The 23,710-nt window shown below is 38.0% G+C and overlaps 1 protein-coding gene and 1 long non-coding RNA gene across 3 annotated transcripts in view; both read right to left on the bottom strand.

The window, feature by feature from the left end:
- Window positions 1–16,832, bottom strand: part of LOC148108387 (uncharacterized) — a 51,241-nt gene extending 34,409 nt beyond the window's left edge. Inside the window, exon 1 of the long non-coding RNA XR_015727850.1 lies at window positions 1–16,832. This exon is cut by the window's left edge and continues 13,876 nt beyond it. This is a non-coding gene — a long non-coding RNA (uncharacterized LOC148108387).
- The window catches only part of UBE2E2 (ubiquitin conjugating enzyme E2 E2), a 357,299-nt gene that overhangs the window by 306,626 nt on the left and 26,963 nt on the right, over window positions 1–23,710 (bottom strand). The gene's annotated exons all lie outside the window — the stretch shown is intronic.

Below are 23,710 nucleotides of genomic sequence, written 5' to 3' on the forward strand. Positions count from 1 at the left end.
GCTTTTACTTATAAATGTATGGGTATGGCAAATAATTACTGGTAACCCTGTCCTATGTATTTTGGGAAAGTTATACCTCCTAATACATAAATAGTCCAGAGAGATAATGGAAAACATGTAGGAATACTGTTTTCATACACAACTGACACTTGTGACACAGGTTTGAACTGTGCAGGTCCACCTATACCATGGATTTGTTTTTCAGTAAATACAGTACAGTACTGTAAATGTATTTTCTCTTATGATTTACTTAAGATTTTTCTCTAGCTTCCTTTATTAAAACAACACAGTAAAGAATACATATAATACACAAAACATGTATTACTTGATTATGTTATTGATAAGGCTTCCAGTCAACAGCAGGATATCAGTAGTCTTGGGGGAGTCAAAAATTACATAGATTTTCAACTGCATGGGGGGTTGGCGTCCCTAACCGCTTGTGTTGTTCAATTTTCCACTATGTGGATTTTATTATTTAACTGTGTTAATTCTAAATTAAGTTAATAATTAATCACTTTACAAATAATTTACTATTATTTATTTAAGAAAATAAATTTAAGAGGGATGCCTGGATGGCTCAGTCAGTTGAGCTCCCAACTCCTGGTTTCGGCTCATGTCTTGATCTTGGGGTCTTGGGATTGAGCCCTGTGTCGGGCTTCCTGATCAGCAGAGTCTGCTGGAGATTCTCTCCCTCTCCCTCTGCTCCCCACCCCCTCCTCACACACACTCAATGTCTCAAATAAATAAAATCTTTATTTTTTTTTTAAATATTTTTTTTTTAAGATTTTATTTATTTATTCGACAGAGATAGAGACAGCCAGCAAGAGAGGGAACACAAGCAGGGAGAGTGGGAGAGGAAGAAGCAGGCTCATAGCGGAGGAGCCTGATGTGGGGCTCGATCCCATAACGCCGGGATCACGCCCTGAGCCGAAGGCAGATGCTTAACTGCTGTGCCACCCAGGCGCCCCTCAAATAAATAAAATCTTTAAACAAACAAACAAAAAAATTTAAGAGAGATAAGTTCCTTTAACAAAAAATAAATGTAGTGGGTACACGATTTGCATGAAGTCATCAACTTTTTCTTTTTAATGAAGTATAGTTAACATACGTTATTCTATTAGTTTCAGGCTACAACACGGTGATTCAACACTTATATACATTACAAAATGTACAATAAGTATAGTTACCATCTGTCACCATACAAAATTATTACAATATTATTGACTAAATTTTCTATGCTATCCTTTTCAAACCAGTGACTTGACTTTATAACCTTTAAGTTTGTAACTCTTAATCCCCTTTACCTATTTCGCCCATCTCCCCACAGCTCTCCCCTCTGGCAACCACCAATGTGCTTTGTATTTGAGTCTGTTTCTGTTTGTTAATTTGTTTTTTAAATTTCATGCATAAATGTGAAATCATATCGTATTTGTCTTTCTCTGACTCACTTCACTTGGCATAATACACTCTAGGTCCGTCCATGTTGTCACAAAAGGCAAGATCTCATCTTTTTTTAAGGCTGAGTAATATTTTCTTATATATATACCACTTTGTCATTATCTATTCATCTATCGATAAACACTTAGGTTGTTCCCACATCTTGGTTATTGAAACAATGCTGCAATAAACATAGGGGTTCATATATCTTGAGGTCTGTATAAACTTCCCCTACAACAGTTTTTGTTGCATCCCAAAGGTCTTTTGAACTGTCATGTTGCCATTTTCATTTGTCTCCAGGTATTTTTTTAATTTCCTCTAACTTCTTTGTTGGCCTACTGGCTCTTTAGTAGCATGTTGTTAAGTCTCCATGTGTTTGTATTTTTTCCAGTTTTTCTCCTGCAACTGACTTCTAGTTTCATACCATTGCCATTAGAAAAGATGCTTGAAGGATTTCAATCCTCTTAATTTATCAAGACCTGTTTTGTGGCCTAACATCTGATCTTAGAGAATGTTCCATGTGCACTTGAAAAGAAAGTGTATTCTGCTGTATTTGGATGGAATGTTGTGTACATATCTATTAAATCCACCTGGTCTAATGTGTCATCCAAAGCCATTGTTTCCTTACTGATTTTCTGTCCGGATGATCTATTCATTCATGTAAGATGGGTGTTAAAGTCACCTACTATTTTTGTATTACCAACAATTTCTCCTTTTATATCTGCTAATAATTCGTTTTATATATTTAGGTGCTCCTAAGTTGGGTGCGTATTCACTTTATATGCTCTTACTGGATAGATCCCTTCATCATTATGTAATGCCCTTGTCTCTTTTTACAGCATTTTTTTAAAGTGGTTTTTTGTTTTTTGTTTTTTTTTGCCTCATACAAGTTTCACTACCTTACCTTTTTTTTCCCCCCACTTTCTTTTACATGAAATATCTTTTTCCATCTCTTCATTTGTCTGTATGTGTCTCTAGGTCTGAAGTGAGTCTCTTGCAGACTGTATATAGACCAAGATTTTTTCTAATCCATTCAGTCACCCAATGTCTTCTGAATGAAGCACTTACTCCATTTACATTTAAATATTGATATATATGTCCTTATTGCCCTTATGTTAATTATTTTATGGTTGTTTACATAAGATCTTCTGTGTTCCTTTCTTCTTCTCTTGCTTTCTTTCCTTGTGATTTGATGAGTTTCCTTAATGTTATGCTTGGATTCCTTTCTCTTTATTTTTTGTGTACCTACTATAGGATTTTGGTTACCATGAGGTTCATATATAACATCCCATGTATATAGCAGTCTATATTAAGTTGGTGGTTGCTTAAGTTAAAACACGTTCCAAAAGCACTACATTTTTACTACTCCCTCCACATCTTTTGTATATATTGTCATATTTTACAGCTTTTATTTTGTGTATCTCTTAACAAATTTTTGTTGATTTTACTTTTGTCCTTTAACCTTCATACTAGCTTTATAAGTGACTGTAAAAGTGATTCTTTCACTATATGTTTACTATAATTACCAGTGAAGTTTATCCTCTCATAATTTCCTTACTTCTAGTTATGGCCTTTTCTTTTCTGCTTAAAGAAGTCCCCCTTTTATATTTCTTGTAAATTTAAGTTATATTGTTGTTGTTGTTGTTGTTGTTGTTGTTGAAGTTTAGTAGTGATGAACTCCTTTAATTTTTGTCTGGAAGCTCTCTCTCTCTTTCAATTCTGAAAGATATCCTTCCTGGGTAGAGTATTCCTAGTTGTAGGTTTTTTCCTTTCACTTTAGAATATATCATGTCACTCCATTCTGGCCTGCAAAGTTTTTGCAAAAAAATAAACTGATAGCCTTATTGGGTTTTCTTTATACCTAAATACTTGCTTTTCTCTTGCTGCTTTAAGATTCTCTCTTCATCTTTAATTTTCAATATTTTAGTTTTCACACGTCTTGGTGTAGGCCTTCTTGGGTTCATCTTATTTGGAGCTCTCTGTGCTTTCTGGACCTGGATGTCTGCTCCCCTCTCCAGGTTAGTTAAGTTTTCAGCTATTATTTCTTCAAATAAGTTTTCTGCCCCTTTCTCTGTCTCTTCTCCTTCTGAGACCCTTGTAATGCAAATGTTAAGATGTTGTCCCAGAAGCCCCTTAACCTATCCTCAAAATTTTCATTGTTCTTTTTTGCTGTTCAGCTTGGGTACTTCCCACTACCCTGTCTTCCAGATTGCTGATCTGTTCTTCTGCATGCTCTAATCTGCTGCTGATTCCCTGTAGTGTATTTTTCATTTCAGTTACTGTGTTCTTCAGTTCTGATTGGTTCTTTTTTATATTTTCTGAGTTTATCCACTCTTCTCTCAAGTTCGGTGTGCATCTTTATGACCATTACTTTGAACTCTTTTTCAGGTAGATTGCTTACCTCTCTTTCATTTTTGTCCTGTTTTTCCATTTGGGACATATTCCTCTGCCTCACTTTGTCTGACTCCCTGTTTCTACATATTAGGTAGGTCAGCTACATCTCCTGATCTTAAAAGTAATGGCTCTATGTAGAAGGTGACCTGTAGTGCTCAGGGGCACAATCTCCCCCCTTGCCGCCACAACCAGGCACTCCAGGGTGTCCCCTGTGTGGACTGCATTGCATCCTCTTTTCTGATTGTGCTGCAACTGCCACGGGCACTTGTAGGGTGGGTTGGCCCTCAGCCTGGCTGTCCTCAATGACCAGCCAAAACTGTTATGGGTGCACTGGTGAGCAGGCATGGCTGGCTGAGAGGCCCAGCTATAGCCGCTGCACAGGTGATGGCTTGTGGGCCCAGCCCCCAGTGCAGGAGATGAGGAGTGCTGGACAGTGGTGCTGGCTCCCCTACCACCCTAGGCAGGAGTTGGTTTGGAGAGGTACCAGTCCCAGCTGGGGCCACCCACCAGGTGTGGCAGGGTAGTATTTGCTTTGAGGGGGTACCGATCCCCACGGAGGCCACCTGCCAGCTCTGGCAGGGCAGGAGCTGCTTTGGTGGGGTGTCTGCTGTGACAGAAGGGCTGGGTGGGACACGTCTGCAGAGGAACACCAGGGTAGGGCAAGCAGTGCCAGCAAGATAGATGGAGATTGTTAGAACTAAGCCCCACCAGTGTTCAGCCAGCTAGGATGAAGGAAGGCAAGAAAAATTGCACCTGCCAGCACTTCTGTTCCTAGGGAAAGCTCCTACAGATCCTTGCCCTCTAGCACACACCCTAAAACTAGTAAATCTCCTTCACATATAACCCAGGCATTTTTCAAACTACTACTTCTGAGCTGGGTCTCCACTAAGTGATACAGCACACTGACCCTTTAAATCTTGGTTTCCTACAGCCCTCCAACCATCCCAGGGTTAAGCCGCTGAATTTTAAAGTCAGACATTAGGGGGGCTCATCTTGCCAGTGCTTATCGCTAGGGCCAGGGGTGCCTGATGTGGGGTTTGATCCCCTACCACCTCAGGGAGGACCTCCAAGAGTCCTTGTGATATCCCTCTCACTTGTGGGTTGCCATACTGGGGGTCTGGTCCCCAACCACATCCCTGCTTCTTCTACCCTTCTCAATGTGGCTTCCACTTTATGTCTTTGGCTATGGAAGATCTGTTCTGCTGGTCTTCAGGTCTTCTGCAGGATGAGCTGCATTACGTTGCCTTGTGGTATGTCTGTGAGAGGAGGTGAGCTCAGGATCCTCCTACTCTGCCATTCCTGTGCTCTCTAATATCAACTATTCTTTAAGTTTCCAAGTCTGAGTGCTTTTAAAATTACTGAGAGGATGCTTTTAAACTTTCTGAAAAATTTAAGAAATAGAATCATTATTTAAACGTAAAGGTATGATTTATTGCCCAACTGTTGCCAGAAAGGGTATCGGCAGCTTATAAGAGACCTTACACAATTAGACCATTAAAATATAAAAATGTAGGGTAAACCCAGAGAACAATGGTTCTTTATCTTAGGGGCAAAGGGTGGAAGTCACTAAAAATTTGGTAAAAGCCAAAGATCCTTTCCCAGATTGCCACGTGCATATAAACAATTTTACCTATCATTTCAGAGGGTGAAGCTGATACATAGAGAATGGATTAAAAACTCCCGCCCCAGAGAACTGGAAATTACCCATTCAAAAGCATAGGCTAATAAAGTTACTGTAATTAAAATGAAATAAAACTCCAAACTTCCTTGCAGCCAAAGCAAATAAAAAGCACAATGGGCTAAATAATGCTCAATGGCTAATAGAAGGAAGTGTGCCACATCATAAGGAAACTTTTGTCTGAAACTAGATCCTTAAAGAATTTGTCATATGAATTCTTATAAAGGGAACACTGAACATTATATAAGACGATGTATTCAAAACTATTATAGGAGATGAAGAAATATTTTTCATATAACTGCATCTTATAAAGATCGATAAAACATGAGGGGATGATACAGGTTTCCCCCATTATCAAAAAGTAGAGCATTCCTATGAAAACTTTTGCAAGCTGAAATGGTGTAAAGTGAAAAGCAATTACCACTAATTTATATAGAAAAATTGTTGAGTGTTCCCAGAACCCCCAAAACCCCTCTCCTAGGCTTTTCTGACACCTTATGACATATCTTTCTAAAAGATGCACAAAATAAATTGAAATAAAACAGAAATACTCACAGACAAAGTTTAAAGCTATGGCAACTTGATGCTGTCTAGTTCCCCGGGAAGGAGTTTGGCGGTGGGGTGCATGCTGCCTCTATAAGGGCTCAATGCAAAACAAACACTGAGCGCTATTTTTGCTTTTCGCCTTTTTTCATAAAAGCAAAAATCCTCTTCAGATTTCTGTTAGTGAAAACAGGTACTTATGTAGGTCTTTCATAAAAGTGAAGCGGCATAAAGCAAACTTTCAAATGGTGCGGGGAGGGGGGGACACCTATATAGGACTAACTAGCTTTCTGATGATCTAGTCTGATATAAGATTAGAAATGAGGTTATGCCCATTCTCCAATTTCATGCTTATAACAGCCTCTGGTAAAAATGAGAAAATTTTTGCTTACCTAGTCTCAGAATCCTCAAAGCAGCAACTTTCCATGAAGTGGAGTGGGCATTTGAAACCTCTGTATGTGACACAAGAATGTAAGAGAGAATCGAGAATTGGAATGGAAGACAGGTTAAGAGTACAGGAAACGGAGCCAGTCTGAATTTGAATCCTGACTTATCTACTTTAACAGCTGTGTGCCTTTCTGTGACTATACTGCAGGTTCTCATCTGCAAGGTTGTCATAACAACAGTCCTTACTCTCAATAGAGCTGTTGAGAATCAAATTGAGTTTATATAAAGCACCTAGAACAGTGTTTACTGACCCATCTACAATTGTGAAGATTAAACAGCATTAAACAGGGTCTGACATGTAACTTATTAGCTACTAGGCCATCCCTCAAGAATGTATATTTTTAAAACTTTACGTTAATATTAAAGGTTTTTTAATCATCAGATATAAATAAAATGACCAGCTTTTTACTTAATGTAGATACTTATTATTAAGACCACTAGAATCCCTCATGTTGGCTAACTTAACTACAACCATCCTGAATCAATTCCTTGCCTCCCACTTGTTCTCTGTAGCCAAAATTTTAAGTTGGAAAATACATTAAGTTGCCTTTATAAAAAATTGATTGATTAAAGAATTATTTCTCTATACCTATCTTACTGAATGTTCAGTATTTTTTTTAAGATTTATTTATTTGAGAAAGAGAGAGCGAGCGCACGCAGGGAAAGGAGCAAAAGGAAAGAGAGAAACTCAAGCTGACTCCACACAAAGTTCTGAGTCTGACATGGAGCTTGACCCACAACTCTGATATGTTTAACCAACTGCACCACCCAGGTGTCCCTAAATGTTCAGTATTTTTCAAAGCCATTTGTTCTCAAATGTTACCATTTATTTCAGCTCTGTTGATCGATCTAGTTAATCTTTAATTCATGTGAAAGTATAGCAATGTCACATCTTACTCCAGAATTAGGTTCTAAAGTCATTGCAAAAGGCAAAAATTGCACAGTCAAAATTAAAATTACCTCTGAACACCTCTCAAGTCAGCCTATAAAGTATTATGGTTTAGTAAGGCCAAAACAGCCAGTTTTCCTATAGCACTGTTCAGATACCTATCCATTCAGCTGATTACTAGATGAAGTAGCTTGATCTGTTCAAGAAAGACCAGACACAATCAAGAACTGAAAGAACATCTTCCAACTCTGAGAAACACACACTCACTGATCAGAAAGACAGGAATGGCTGAATGACTCCCCTACACTCTTTTATTTCTCCCAGGCATGTTCCCTTCCTTCTGTAAGGGACATTAAGCATACACAGTTGAATTACAGAAGTTAAAACAAGATGCAATGCATGTGAGATAATGTTTGCACTAAAAATTCTAAAAGTGGTTCTGATGCCATGCAACTTCAATGTTTATGTCGTGCATACTAATTGTATAATGTGGCACAATCTTTTCTGAAGTTTCCATATGCAAGCTGATCAGAAGATGTTTTTGTGTTGAATGTTCTCAATTTTTAATATTCCATTTAGCTGGCAGAACTCATATTCTGTGGAACAATTTGAAAGTTCACCTGTTCCCCTTAATTCCGTCTATCAGGGATTATTACAGTACATCAATAAAGTTGTAGTCTTAGAGAAATTCCTTTCCCATCTATAAAACAAAGGGGAACACCAATGAGGATATGGAGTAACTCAGACCATGTTGCCTCATGAGTATTCCCATATTCAAAGAGATTCACAAGTCTGTCATTAAGGCAATCAGCTAATCAAAGCATGTACAGAAATGTGTAAAGCTGGAGTGCATCAGGCCAATCAATAACTGCTTTTTTGGTTAAAAAAAATGTATTCGGGGCACCTGGGTGGCTCAGTTGGTTAAGCGCCTGCCTCTGGCTCAGGTCCTGATCCCAGTGTCCTGGGATGGAGCCCCGCTTCGGGCTGCCTACTCAGCGGGGAGTCTGCTTCTCTCTCTCTCCCTCTACCTCCCTGCCCCCACTCAGGTGCTCTCTCTCTCTCTCTCTCAAATAAATAAAATAATTTTCAAAAAAACTTTTAAAAAAATGTATTCAACTACAAAAAAAAAGGCAACATGATCTATACTTCTGCAATAGAGAGAAAGGAGGATAAAAATTATTAGAACTGGGGGGGCGCCTGGGTGGCACAGCGGTTAAGCGTCTGCCTTCGGCTCAGGGCGTGATCCCGGCGTTCTGGGATCGAGCCCCACATCAGGCTCTTCTGCTATGAGCCTGCTTCTTCCTCTCCCACTCCCCCTGCTTGTGTTCCCTCTCTTGCTGGCTGTCTCTATCTCTGTCGAATAAATAAATAAAAATCTTAAAAAAAAATTATTAGAACTGGGAACTGGAGGCAAAAATATACTTGCTTGGCATTTGCAATGGATTCTACTAAAGCTTTATGTTAACCAAAAATTTTACATGGCAGTACTATCCTTTTAAAATACAAGACTAAGATTTTTACAACTTGGAGTTGCTATTTGGGTAAAAGACAAAAAACCAAAATGAACTTACAAGTGACTTTTTACAAGTTATTGTTTCTCTTTAGTAAAAGGGGGAAGGAAGGAAGGAGTAAATGTCAGTAGAATTATTTTATAAATTAATTCCTGGGGAAGAGGTGTGGTGAGAAGAGTCTCTGCAAATAAATCTCTAAATTCAGCCCACCTTAAACAAAATGCCTTTTCAATACTCTGTGAAAGAATTCTTTAGGCCCAAATATCTCTGCTCAAAAAATTATATATTCATTGATATAATATGTAACCAAATTATATTCTGATTTAAATATCAGATAATAAAGAATTAGCTATTACAGTAACAGAACAATAATACAAAGCCAGTCAAGTTTTATAATATTTCAGGAAATAAATTATTTTACTTTTTATATTCTTTGGGAACTGACTTTTTGAAAAAAGGAAAAAAGAATAAAGCATCTGGAAGGTCTCCTCTGTGGTTATTTTTCACTTAATAAGTAGTGACTGGGGGGCACCTGGGTGGTTCAGACGGTTAAGAGTCTGCCTTCAGCTCAGGTCATGATCCCAGAGTCCTGGGATAGAGCCCCACATCAGGCTCCTTTCCTTGCTCAGCAAGGAGTCTGCTTCTCCCTCTCCCTCTGCCTGCTGCTCCCCCTGCTTGTTCTCTCTCTCTCTCTGTCAAATAAATAAATAAAATCTTTAAAAGATAAAAATTAAATATATATATATTTAGCTACTGAGGGGCACCTGGGTGACCCAGCTGGTTAAAAGTCTGCCTTCTGCTCAGGTCATGATCCCAGAGTCCAGGGATCCAGCCGGCATAGGGCTCCCTGCTCATCAGGGAATCTGCTTCTCCCTCTCCTTTTGCCCCTCCCCCCCATTTGTTCTCTCTCTCTCTCTCAAATAAATAAATAAAATCTTTAAAAAAAAAAAAAAAAGTAGTGACTGAATGCCTAGTAAGTGCCAGGCAATGATCCAGGTGCTTTGTTATGCACTCTCATGTAATTCTTGGGGAAGACACATACATCACTATGGCTTAAAAAGAAGAAAAGATCTAATAAAATGTTTCATTTTAATCAATTATAACAAGGTAGTCTATGCTCAAAATTCACTTTCTGGCCTATTTTCAACAACTTGCGGGTAGACATTCACCTGAGGCTTCTTGTTCCTCCTTTTGAAATCTGCCTTTTATTTATCCATTCATCCATTCACTTAACTATAATCGCCCAACCATGCATATGAAAGTTGGGGAGTAGAATGAAAGATCTACCTATGTAAATATGCAAAGACAGTTCCTGAATTTAAAGAGGCAAGGTTTTTCCGCACTTCAGAAAGGTCAAGAAAGAACAAAACCAATTATATGGTAGATCTAATGAAAGGTTTAAGGTGCTTAGATAACAAATATGAAAGTGTCCTTTAAAACAGTAAAATCCTATTCTAATGTAATACATAATTACTAAACAAAATTCCTTGATTACTCTGATGACTTCAATAATTCATATTATGATGAATATCAAGTATCCCCTGCTAACCTGAATTGGTACATTTAAGAAACACCTACGGCCTATGATACTTTTTTTGGATAAGCTTAGTTGTAGCATTTAAATACATTAATAAATGTACATTAAATACGTTAATAAATATTCAATACTCTGTGCCAGTTCAGTCAAGTTTCAAAAAATTATATTCTTTGAGGCTTTCAAGTCATTTATTATGATTTAGTAAAAAGAAAATGGGATTTAAAGGGTTTAGGGAGGGGCACCTGGGTGGCACAGTCAGTTAAGCAGCTGCCTTTGGCTCAGGTCATGGTATCAGGTCATGATCTCGGGGTCCTAGGATGGAGCCCCAGGTTGGGCTCCCTGCTCGGCAGGGAGTCTGCTTCTCCCTCACCCTCTACCCTTCCACCCCACTCATGCTCCCTCTCTCTCAAATAAATGAATAAAATTTTAAAACATAAATAAGTAAAAATAAAGGGTTTAGGGATTTAGGGTTTGAAGTTTGGCTTTATGTGAACTTCAACAATGTAAACTCTTTGAGGTTCAGTCTCCCCATGTGTACAATGAGGGTGATACCTACCTGGAACAGATGTTGTGAAGATTAAATAAGAATATGACAATATTCAGCAAAATGTCTATCATATGTGAGAACACAATATTTTCCTTTTTGTCTTCTTTCAAACAATGTATAACCTATTTATCAGTTACATATCCATATCCTCCTTTACCAGACAATAAATCCTCTTTGGGTTTTTTTTCCCTTTTCATTTATGATCCTTCCACTTTTATGTAAATTAACTATCATCTCTATATTTTCACCATCTTCTCCCCTTTTTGTGTGTCCCCAAAGTGCCTGAAACATTGGGTAAGCACTTTTTCTAGACCATAATAAATAGGTCCAAAGGGTATTTTCATTTACAAATTTATTTATATAAAAGGAAAACAAGGAGTAGTATCTGAAACAGGACTTCCCCAGAAAACGTGGGATAAAAGCGTGCACAGTATTGACCCTACTGCAAACTTTTATTCTATTTTATTTTATTATTAATTACTCAAATGTATCATTTTTCTTTATGTCTAATTCAGCAAAATCAGAAACAAAAATCGTACCTTAAATTTTCATTACCTTTCTAACATTATTCAGTTGTACAAAAGAGCTCAAAGTCTTTCAGAACCAAAGTATACATATACAATCATTTCTCCAATTGAAATTTCTGTTATTTTCTTATAATAGTGCAATAAAAATGGCAATTAAACTTAGGCATTTTGGGTGCACCTGGCTGGCTCAGTCGGTAGAGCATGCAACTCTTGATTGTGAGGTTGTGATTTTGAGCCCCGGGCTGTCTGCAGAGCTTACTTAAAAAAATAAAATTTAAAAAAAAAAATCTTTGTAGGGGCGCCTGAGTAGCTCAGTCAGTTAAGCATCTGCCTTCGACTCCTGGGATTGAGTCCCGCATCGCATCAGGCTCCATGCTCAACGAAGAGCCTGCTTCTCCCTCTCCCTCTGCCACTCCCCCTGCTTGCGCTCGCTCTCTCTCTGTGTCAAATAAATTTTAAAAATCTTCAAAAAAATTCTTTTAAAAAAAGTAGGCATTTTAGTTCCTATTACCTGAAAAATGTAAGCATGCACTTAAAATTCAAGAACCACCCATTGAAGGCATTATTACCATTGGCCAGCCTCACACATTGCTATGTTATTTACTAATCTTCTCTGTGTGTTTTCCTCTTGGAAGCACTGTTCTAGTACTCAGCTATAATAAACAAACCTTGTATAGTTAATTATGCTGCTGCACAAACAATAAAAAGTTGGCCCTCTTCCACTTTGACTGTAAAAGTCTTCATTAAGGAGGCTAATGAACACTAATACTGAAAAGTCCACTGCACAGAGATATGTAATTTATTAAAAGGAAATTATATTAGAAAATATACAGAAAGCTAGACACTAATCAATCTTTATATACAAATAATGTATGCAAATATAAATTTGTTAACATATAATGATGATTACTAAGGATCATTGAGTCTTTCTTGGTTAAAATTTCTGCACAAGGCATATTTATCTTCAAAGTTTCTACGTTAAAAAAAAAACCTAAGCATGTTTAAAATGTCTCCCACTTAACAATTCACTTTTTTTTTTCCATTTAAAACTTAGGGTATATGTTTTTTCTACCTATTAAAGTCTCCCTTAATAGATATAATAAGAGATTAAATGCTGCACAGATTAAAAAAAAAAAACCCTCTTCGGTTGGAGAAGGGAAAAATCATCAGGGTTGTGTCACTCATGCACAGTGGCAGCTAAAATATCAAGTGAAAATGAATGAATAGGCAGGTTAAAAAAATCCTGAAGTATCATAATTTTCATATAAAAGGTAAAATATAGGGACGTCCGCCTGGGTGGCTCATTCAGTTTAAGGGTCCGACTCTTGACTGGGCTCAGGTCATGATCAGGGTCTTGAGAGGGAGGCTGCGTTGGTGCTTAGGGCTACGTGTGCAGTGCTGAGTCAGCCTGAGATACTCTCTGCCCCTCCCTGCACTTGGGCTCTCTAAATCAATCAATCAATAAAATATTTTTTTAATGTAAATATTTAATGTAAATATTCTCTAAATTGGCATTAGGTGGAACAAAATTTGCTACATCCTTTTTAGGTATTGTAAAGAGGACTATTTGGTTAAAAAAAAAAAAAATATCCATTACTAATGCCCTAAAGCCAAGAAAAAGAAATACTAGTTGTAGACAACTGATTTTAAATTTTTAAAATACCAAAGAGTTATTCAGAAGTTCAATTACCCTAACAAATGTTTGAAAAAAAGGCTGTGAATTTGCCAAAATGATTATGCCTAAAATGACAGAATAATTTTTTGCTGTGCCACAAAATGGTATTATTTTGAAAGTTAAATAAATTATTTTCCTAAAGCTATAATGTCAAAATGAGTACATGATGCTTTTCAGAGAAAATTCAGAATATCAAATATGAAATAAAAAGTCAGAGAAAAACTGCAGAATGGGGGGTCAACATCAGAGTAAAGGGCCCAATATTTGAAGTCTGATAGTAAATTTGAGGCTCAGAGATTGAATAAACATATTCAGAAAAATGACACTGTAATACCTGCCATTACAGAACTGCTGGGAGCCTAAAAAGATGAAGCATGAGACCGATACAAAATAGCACTTAACAAAGGATGATATTTTAAAACTGTCCATATTACTGTCTCTAAAACAACAAAGAATTTTGTTCATCAAAAAACCAAACTAGGAGAGTGTCCTTTGAAGGTTTTCTTTGCAGTTCCCTTTGTTTAAACTTCAATAGTTATTTGATCTTCTTCATATTTCTGTTCAGTGATAACTATTTTCAAGCAAAGCAGTTATGGCAAGTTATAAGAAACTTGGAAGTTTTAATTGCTTTTATTAACCAATTTATTAATAACACTTTAATAGCAATAATTCAGTTTTTCTCAGAAAGACTTGCAAGTCAGTAGAATGTACTGCTTCACTCCTCAATATGATAATTAACCTTGAAATCCACCTGCAAAGTGCTCCATACTGTCAACAGAATAAAATGATCACCTTCTAAATGATAAAGAATCTAGTAAAATGGTGAAGGCTGTCATCCCATGATATTTGTATTCACAAGCAAAAACCGTAGAAACAATTTAAAACAAAGAGTTTCCATAAACTCAACAAATAGTCTTTCTGTTCTAATGTATATCTGGCTTGGTGGGTTGCTCAAGACTGTACTTGAAAATACAAGGTAAAAGGATGTTGCTTCTCTAACCTCACCTGAATAAAGCTTGATGTAGACTAAGGCTCTACAACAGATCTTTATTTGTATGAGAATAATATTCAATCATATTTTTAAAAAAAACCATTTTAAAAACCATCAGACTTGGGGGAGAGGCATGAATGAAAGAGAAAATAAGGGAGGCTTGAAGAGTACTAGTAATGTCCTGTTGTCAATAAAGTGCAATATATTAAACACTTAGTCAGTGCCTTTAGGATACCAACAATCTAATGGGAGAGAATAGACAATACACAAAATCTTAAGTAAATGTTACGTGTTTAGTCCTGTGGGAAGACAGTAAAAATGACTGGTGTGCTGAGGTAGGGTGGTCCGAGTAGGCTCAGTGAGGTGACATTTCAGGTCAGGGATTAAGTCATGCAGCTATTCAAAGGAAGAACAATCCAAGCAAAGGAAATCGCCACTATCGAGACACTGAGGTGAAAGCATGTCTCGTATGTTAGAAGAATAGGAAACAGGCCAATGTAGCAGGAGCAGAGTAATCAAGAGAATATGAGTTGAGGTAAGGGAGATAAAGAGGGACCCGATCACTTACTGTTTCACAGGTCACTGTAATGGGAATCCAAGGAGTAATATGAGATGACTTTCGTTTTAAAAGGATCATTCTGTCATATTAAGAAACGACTATAGAGAAGGAAGGACAGAAGCAGAAAGACCCACTGGGAAGCTGTGGCAATTCATGCAGGCAAGAAGTGAAGATGGCTTGGACCAGAATAGCAACAATGGAGGAAGTGAGAAGTGGTTAGCCCCTATGTGTATTCTGAAGGTAGATTAAAAGGCTTTGCTGATAGAATGGATGTAGAGTGAGAGAGAAAGAATCAACCCCAAGATCTTGAGCCTAAATGTAGAGATGGACTTGCTATTAACTAAAAAACAAAGGCTGTGGATGAAGCAGATTTGTTAGAGGGAACAACGAGTTCAATTTTGGATTTGTTACTTGTGAGGTGTCAATTAAATATTCAAATAGAATGTTCAGGGGCGCCTGGGTGGCACAGCGGTTGGGCATCTGCCTTCAGCTCAGGGTGTGATCCCGGCGTTATGGGATCGAGCCCCACATCAGGCTCCTCCGCTGGGAGCCTGCTTCTTCCTCTCCCACTCCCCCTGCTTGTGTCCCCTCTCTCGCTGGCTGTCTCTATCTCTGTTGAATAAATAAATAAAATCTAAAAAAAAAAAAGAATGTTCAGTAGGCAGTTGAACATATTTCAGTAATAGGGTTTATTTTACAGACAGCTAATCAAAAATAAAATTTAAACAATAAAATTAAATCTTGTTAATATCTATTTGACTAATCAGTCTAATAAATTTTCACTATTATTAATCTTCATTTAATACATCTATATAATAATCCTCCATCATTTAAAGGTCATAAAACTCTACAAAAAAACTCACTAAATTCTAAGATACTCCAACAAATTATAATTTCATTCAATAGTCAGTTAAAAGTGAATATGGGCAGGGACGCCTGGGTGGCTCAGTCGGTTGGGCATCTGCCTTTGGCTCGGGTCATGATCCCAGGGTTCTGGGATCGAATCCAACATCAGGCTCCTTGCTCAGGGGGAAGCCTGCTTCTCCCTCTGCCCGCCACTCCCCCTTGCTTGTGCTCACTTGCTCTCTCTCCCTCTCTGACAAATAAATAAATTTAAAAAAAAAAAGGTGAACATGGGCAAACAGAAAATACTTAGGCTACCCAGTAGGCTTAAATAATCACAACTCAACAACACAGAGGGCTTAACTCACCCCTATAGCAGATGTATAATGCTTAGAGGTAAAAATGCCAAAAGATTCTGTCAAATTCCATCTGTAGCTTTCACTGCAGACACAGTAAACCCTGCAGATTCATAACTGCATTGTAAATATTGCTATTGTGCACCACAAAATCAAAACTATTTAATGACGGGTTTTCTCTCTAAACAATACAATGGGATCATTACCATTTATTAAGGATAACATGGTAAAACCGGAACAGAGTATTTACAGTTAATGTTAGCACACTGCTATACAGCTACACACTGCCATATACCAAATATTACCCAAGTCAGCTGTTTACCTAGTAAAGATCTTAAATTTTTTTTCAATTGGCTACTGTATGAGCACAGCTTTAAAACAAAACAAAAATTAAGCCCTAAAGAACTGCTAAGCTAAAGAATTAAAACTTAAATAAACAAGTGAAATGGGGGAGGTAAGACTGTTAATGGAATAAATAAAAAATGAAATTTGAATGCTCAATCATCCTAACCTTGCATATTAAGTAATAAGATATGTAGGGAAATTATTGAGATGCCTAATTTCCCAGCCAATAATATTTCCAAAATTCAACTGGCTGCTCTATAATGAACAAAAACTGTAACAAAGGACAAGGCTGGCATCATGGAGCAAGAACCCTACGTACATGAAGAAATGCAAACTGGGGCGCCTGGGTAGCGCAGTCGTTAAAGCGTCTGCCTTCGGCTCAGGGCGTGATCCCGGCATTCCGGGATCGAGTCCCACATCAGGCTCCTCCGCTATGAGCCTGCTTCTTCCTCTCCCACTCCCCCTGCTGTGTTCCCTCTCTTGCTGGCTGTCTCTCTGTCACATAAATAAATAAAATCTTTAAAAAAAAAAAAAAAAAAAAAAGAAATGCAAACTGGAAAGAAATGGGAATTATACTTTAAAGGAAGAATAAAAGTCAAAATTGTACTGGTCAAAAGTTGAGTGTAAGAAAGACTCTGCTTTCCAACTCCTTTATAAAGAGCTTATTCTGCAATTCCATACATTAAAAGAATATAACTTCTCTTACTATTCAAAATCCCATTATTATCAGCCAAAAGATAGATGAAATACCAGTATACAGTTTAGAACCTATTCGGCTTTATCACTCAATAACTCAGCACAGTTGCCAGTCTTATAGATAGTCAATGTTTGCTAAATCTGAATTTCTTCTGATCTCATCCCTCTCACTCTTACTTCACCTTCCTTCTTTCATCAGATCTCTTAAATCTCCCCACACCCCACTCAATTTATTTGACTAGTATTTTTTGTTATAAAACTATTTTCATTTTGCTAAGTGAAAGGAGCCAGACAAAAAGGCCACACCTTGTATGATTCCATTTATAGGAAATGTCCAGAATAGGCACATCAATGGAGACAAAAAGTCAATCAGTAGTTGTCAGGAGCTGGGGGTCAAAGAGACTGGGAAATGATTGCTACCAAGTATAGGGTTTCTTTTTGGAGTGATGAAAATGTTCTGGAAATAATACTGGTGATGGTTGCACACCTCTGTAAATACACTAAACCCACTGATTTACACCCTTTAAAAGGGTCTATTTTATAGTATTTTAATCCTATCTCAAAAAGAGGCCTAAATTTATAGTGCATGAGGTAAAAGCTCTTCCTACATACTTCAATAACTCAGCAGTGCTATATTTATTAATCACTATATCACAGTATCATAAATGAAGTTCAAGAAGAGATCCTAAACTAACAAGAAAATGTTAAACTCCATATACTCTGCTTCAGAAACACATTTTCTCTTAAATGATAAAATATAAACTTTGTGACTGTGAAGGGATACATTTCAGGTGTTCAATGAATTCACTCATTAAAAGACTTCATCTTCCAAAAAATATACAATTGGATAATTTCTCCATCTTACTGAAAATATCTTCTTTTTCCAAGTACTTCATTAATCCTGTATATTAGCTTTTAAAAACAGTCTTTCCCCCTGATATGGTCTGCCCCTAACAATTTAACATTATATAACTCTTTATATTTGCACTATGCTTTAGTATTCTAGGAGCTTTCATATACATTATCATATTTGATCCTTTTGTCATCCTATGAAGTAGGTGAAGTAAATTCAGTAAAGATAAGGGACTTGTTCAGTTTCTCAGTGGCAGATCTTGGACTTAAATTCAGAGATTCTGACTCTAATGAAAAGGTGCTCAGCGGGGTGCCCGGGTGGCTCAGCCAGTGAAGCGGCCAATTCTTGATTTTGGGGGCACCTGGGTGGCTCAGTCGTTAAGTGTCTGCCTTCGGCTCAGGGTGTGATCCCAGAGTTCTGGGATCGAGCCCCACGTCAGGCTCCTCCGCTGGGAGCCTGCTTCTTCCTCTCCCACTCCCCCTGCTTGTGTTCCCTTTCTCGCTGGCTGTCTCTCTGTCAAATAAATAAATAAAACCTATTAAAAAAATAAAAGAAAGAGGGGCACCTGGGTGGCACAGCGGTTGAGCGTCTGCCTTCGGCTCAGGGCGTGATCCCGGCGTTCTGGGATCGAGCCCCACATCAGGCTCCTCTGCTCGGAGCCTGCTTCTTCCTCTCCCACTCCCCCTGCTTGTGTTCCCTCTCTCGCTGGCTGTCTCTATCTCTGTCGAATAAATAAATAAAATCTTTAAAAAAATAAAAAATAAAAAATAAAAGAAAGAAATTCTTGATTTTGGCTCAGGTCATGATCTCAGGGTCCTGGGATCAAACCCGCCTAGGGCTCTGTGCTCAGCAAGAAGTCTGCTTCAAGATTTTCTCTAACTCCCTCTGCCCCTCCTCCTACTTGGACACTCATGCATTCTGTCTCTCAAATAAATAAATAAATCTTTTAAAAAAATGTGCTCAGCAAGTTTTAGTGAATAACGAAGACTGCTGTACGAATCACCTACTACTTATGTCATACTTCCTTTGTATATCATCTGATATTTTTTTCTATTTGAGTCAACCTTACTTCAACAACTAGGATTTTTAAGCTCCCATTCAAGAGGCCATACCTTATACTTATTCTATGTCCCCACAGCATTGAGCACCTGTAGATGAACTGACTAAAATACCAAATTATCCATGAACACGAAATATATTCATGGTTGTTAATCTGTATCATCAGAAAAAACAAACTAAACTGGAAAACAACCCCCCCAAAATTTAAATCTTAAAATAATCCTCCCCCAGGAACTTGTATGAAAGCTTACAACCAAACTTAAGCTCATGTTATAAAGAAATAATTAATACACTGTATAGAAAAATTTTTTAGCTTAAGCAGGAGCTCATACTTTTCAAAACTGATTACTCTCTCCTGAACTATTGATAGTGGTAGGCCTGCTGCAAGATGTAAGACCAAAGACAATTTACAAACCTGTGAGAATGAAGCAAAGCAGTGAATGTATTTAATATAAAAAACTAGAGATTACATTTTAAGAAAAAAAGATATTTTAGCTGCCAATAAGCACAACCCCAATTCATGAGCTTTGTAAACATGAAAAACTGGGTTAATTTTGTGATAAAATAGTCAATGCAACCTCCTAATGAATTTTCTAATTGTCTTCCTTTTATTGACATTAGCTCATTAGCTGATGAGACTTCTACATACTGGTGAAAACGGAAAACCTTCATCAAGAGATATTGACAACCAAGCAAGCAGGGTCACACACAAGATATTACATGTATACTTAGCTTTTTAAAGAAAAATAAAACATCCATAAGTTCTCTGCCTTAGTAACTGCATAAAAATACCTGAATGCCTATTATATGCAATATACCATATTGAGAAGATAATGAATTAGGTCTGCCATATACCTTCATCATCCTCAAAACAAGTGAAGAAAGTAAATGCATGTAACCCTTATAAATACAGTAACTGCATCAACAACTAACAATTATTGTAGTCTTATGCATCAGGCACTACTTTTGAGTGTTTTGCGTATGTTAACTCATAATCTTCACACCAACCTCTTTGATTTTACAGATGAAGAAAGCAAGGCACAAAGAAGTTATATAACTAGACCAAAAGGGGTGTGTGTGTGTGTGTGTGTGTGTGTGTGTGTAGATACATCTTGAATACAACACATTAAGAAGTTTATACCCCATGACCAAGAGGGACTTAACCCTGGGATGCAATGACTATTCAACATAATCAAATCAATAAATGTGATACACTATACACTATACACTAATAGAATGAAAGATAAAAATCATATGTTTACACATATATGTAACCTAGGCAGTCTCTCCAGAAGAAACCACTATGCAATACTACCTCTCTAACTCAAAGTGTAGGTGCACTGACAGCAGAGAAAATCAGAGAGTGGAGATGATATTTGAGCTAGGCCAATATCTCTTAAGGCTATGGTTAAGCACATGTATAGGGAAAGGTTTTCCAAGGCTGCTACTTCTCTTTGGCCTTTGCACAAAAAAGACACCGGCAGGATTGGTGACAGACAGGTGGTGTGTGAGAGCACACCTAAGTCAACAGGAAATGTGTGAGAGCACACCTAAGTCAACCCTGGCTTTAAGAGTAGCCTTTGCTGTTTTCCAAGCATAATACGCCTGACAGCTCTTTCTCCAGGGCAAAAATTAAGAGTGTATGCTGATTACACTTTTGTGTTCAAAGAGATAGGAGCTAGACACTCACAACTGGCTGTGTTCAGTCCACAGTCATAGACCAGCTGTGAGTTCTCAAAAGTGTTCCTAATTAACTTGGCCCCTGAGCCTGACTGGACAATATTCAGATGGCTTCCCTCTTGAGTTCAATTACAGAGTCTGGTGGAACAGGTAATATGAACAATCTTGGAAAATTACAAAAGAAATTACAGTTGACCCTGGAACAAGACAGGTTTGAACTGCACAGGTCCACTTATAACGCGAATTTTTTTTTTAATAAATACAGCACATTTTGTTTTTATTTTCTTAACATTTTCTTTTCTCTAGTTTACTGTAAGAATACAGAATATAATACATATAACATAAAAATATGTGTTAATCAACTGTTCACGCTATCGGTAAGGCTTCTGGTTAACAGTAGGCTCTTAGTAGTTAAGTTCTGGGGGAGTCAAAAGTTGTATGCAGATTTTCAACAGTGGAAGGGTTGGGGGGGCATTTGGTGACCCTAACCCCTGCATTATTTGGGAGTCAACGGTGCTCTTGAAACTTCAACGCAACTTGGTAATCTTTATTCACGTATTACTGTCCTGGTGAGGAGAGTATGTAATTACAATTTTATTCCACTTTTTTATTCACTTGAAAACTTTACTCATGATCAATTTCAGACCTATTCACTAAGAACTGAATCCTCTCCCCTCTCTCCTGGTTTTCCTCCTACTCCCTAGATGACAAACTCCTTCTCTCTCCTTCCTCTTTATTCGTCTCTAAATGCTGTGGTTTCAGAAGGCTTGGTCTTGTGTCCTCTTCTTTTTCTATACCCTTTCTGTACATATTTTCATCAATTTCCGTGGACTTAAGTATCTTTATGATGACAACTTCAAAGTGATAGTTTCAGCTCTCCAATGCATGTACAACTGCCGTCTGGCACCTTCATTTGGATATCTCACATCTTACAATTAACATATCCAAAATGGAACTCCCTTTTTTTTTTTTTTAAGTAAAAATGACCATGGTATATTTATAACTCTCATATTTGTAGATACATATCTTTGCTATATTAAAGACTAAAAAATCACTTCGAATTTCCAGACTAAAATTATCTCTCCCATAAATCAGCAACTCATCTAGTTCACTTTATTTTTTCTCCATGCCCAGGCAAACAGTTCAAGAGAATATTATAAATATTAATTTGTAGTTTGATCAACGTTGATAGATGTTTTTACCTCATTAAAGCCAACGCTGTATCTTTTGTTCAGATTAAGTTTAGTACTTTTCTTCATATTCCATGAAGCTTTTATTTCAATCAGGAACTGATCAAATCTATACCAGTCTAAAAACAGTAAAAAGGCCCTCAATCCATCTAGGGTGGGGACAAAGGTGGGACAAGGAGAGCATCCAACATGGCACCTCGAGAGAGAGGGGCTGGGCATTGTCTTGGCAGCACTGAGAGCAGGACCAAGCAGAAGGAAGCTTGCTCAACGTAGGGTAGGAAGGCACTGCCTGGCAGGCTGAGCCTGTCTGCCTGTCCCGACAAAGCAGGCAGAGACCCCAAGGACTACTCATGTAGCCAACTGCTCCAGAAGAAGCCAATACCTAGTCTGGACTCGCTGACAGCAAGTCCAAATCTTCACAGTGCTATCCATAGTCCCTGAGAAGAGCCAGCTCTGGGCACAGTATTACAGTCACAATGCCCTAGTGACACAGCAGCATCTGCAGATCATGTTGCTTCTACTTCAGACTCTTGATCTTGTCTGCCAAACTGCTTCCCACCATAAATCTTCCCCATTTCAGAACAGGCACCATCAATTCCTCAACAGACTCAAACCTGATAATTTCTCCCTTTCCTCTAACATTCCCCCCAACTCTGCCATCTACCTATCAGCTTGTCAATTCTCCTTCAAAAACTACACCTCCAATTTCCCTCTTTCCATCCTTACTGCTACCACCCTAAACCAGAATACCAACCTCTCTTACCTGGATGACTATCAGCCTCCAATCTTAGACCCTGCTCTTCCAGTCTAACAGCCAGAACAATCTTCATAACAGCCAAACCTACTCAGCCTCATTTTTCAACCTATCTTGTGCCACAACATTCCTCTGCCCACTCCCCACTGCCCTTCAATCCAGCCACACCAGTCTTCTTCCAGGTCCCTGATCACCAGAGCACATACCTGCTTTAGAGTCTCCGCACATGCAGCTTGGTATGCCGAGAGTCCTGCGCACCTTGTATAGCTAGCACCTTTTCTTCACTTACTTCTCAGTTTAGATGTCACGTCCTTAGAAAAGCCTTCCAAACCCAAGGTACAAGTAGAACCCCACTCTAAAACTCATCCCTTGTTTGTTTTCTTCGTAGCAATTATTGTCTGTACGACTGTACATCTGTTTCTCCTTTCTGTAAGGCAGTTTGGGGTTTTTTTAAACACAAGTCCCCGTCTATCGTCACAGCTGAAACATAAACTCCACAAAGGCTGGAGATCCCTTTTGTCTTGTTTATAACTGCAACCCCAGTACCCAGCACAATGCTGATCACATAATAGGCCCTTAGAAAACATTTGTTTAATGAAAATGAATATTAATCTCAGCCTATTTTATTACTCACTTAACCTAATAGTCATTTTCTGAACACACCAGTACCTTACACATTCTTATTCAAGAATGTAATTTTATTTTGCTGTTTCCCAGGCCCCAATACTATTTAAGACTATTCATAGGCTTCCCTATTAATCTCTGACCAGCTGCTTTGTCAAACATGGAGGATCTTCCTATCCCTGTGACAAATTCTTACCCCTTAACAATGTGGCAAAATGCATTTGTGTTCTATCCTAACCTAATTCTAATAAGCACTTAGAGATGCTTAAACTAAGCCCACAGGGATCAGTATGTCAATAGACCCCCCTCCTTCCCAAGCCTCCAGCAGACTATGGGTGTCAATCTCAACAGGCCTTGTCTGTGTATAACTTATAAAGTCAATGTTGTAAACACATAAATAACAACTTAAGCCTGCCTGATTGCTTACCTAGAAAGTGTGCTTATTCAAATATAGTCTCTATTTTGTAGATTAGTCAAAATTCTACAGGTGGATCCCCAGCTGATGGGCCTGACCATGGAACTGAATGTCACTGGGTACATTTACATATATGTGTCCAAATGAATGTACATGTGTC

Source organism: Ursus americanus, chromosome 20, assembly GCF_024610735.1.
Source record: "Ursus americanus isolate L20-20 chromosome 20, mUrsAme1.1.p, whole genome shotgun sequence".
Lineage (NCBI taxonomy): Eukaryota > Metazoa > Chordata > Mammalia > Carnivora > Ursidae > Ursus > Ursus americanus.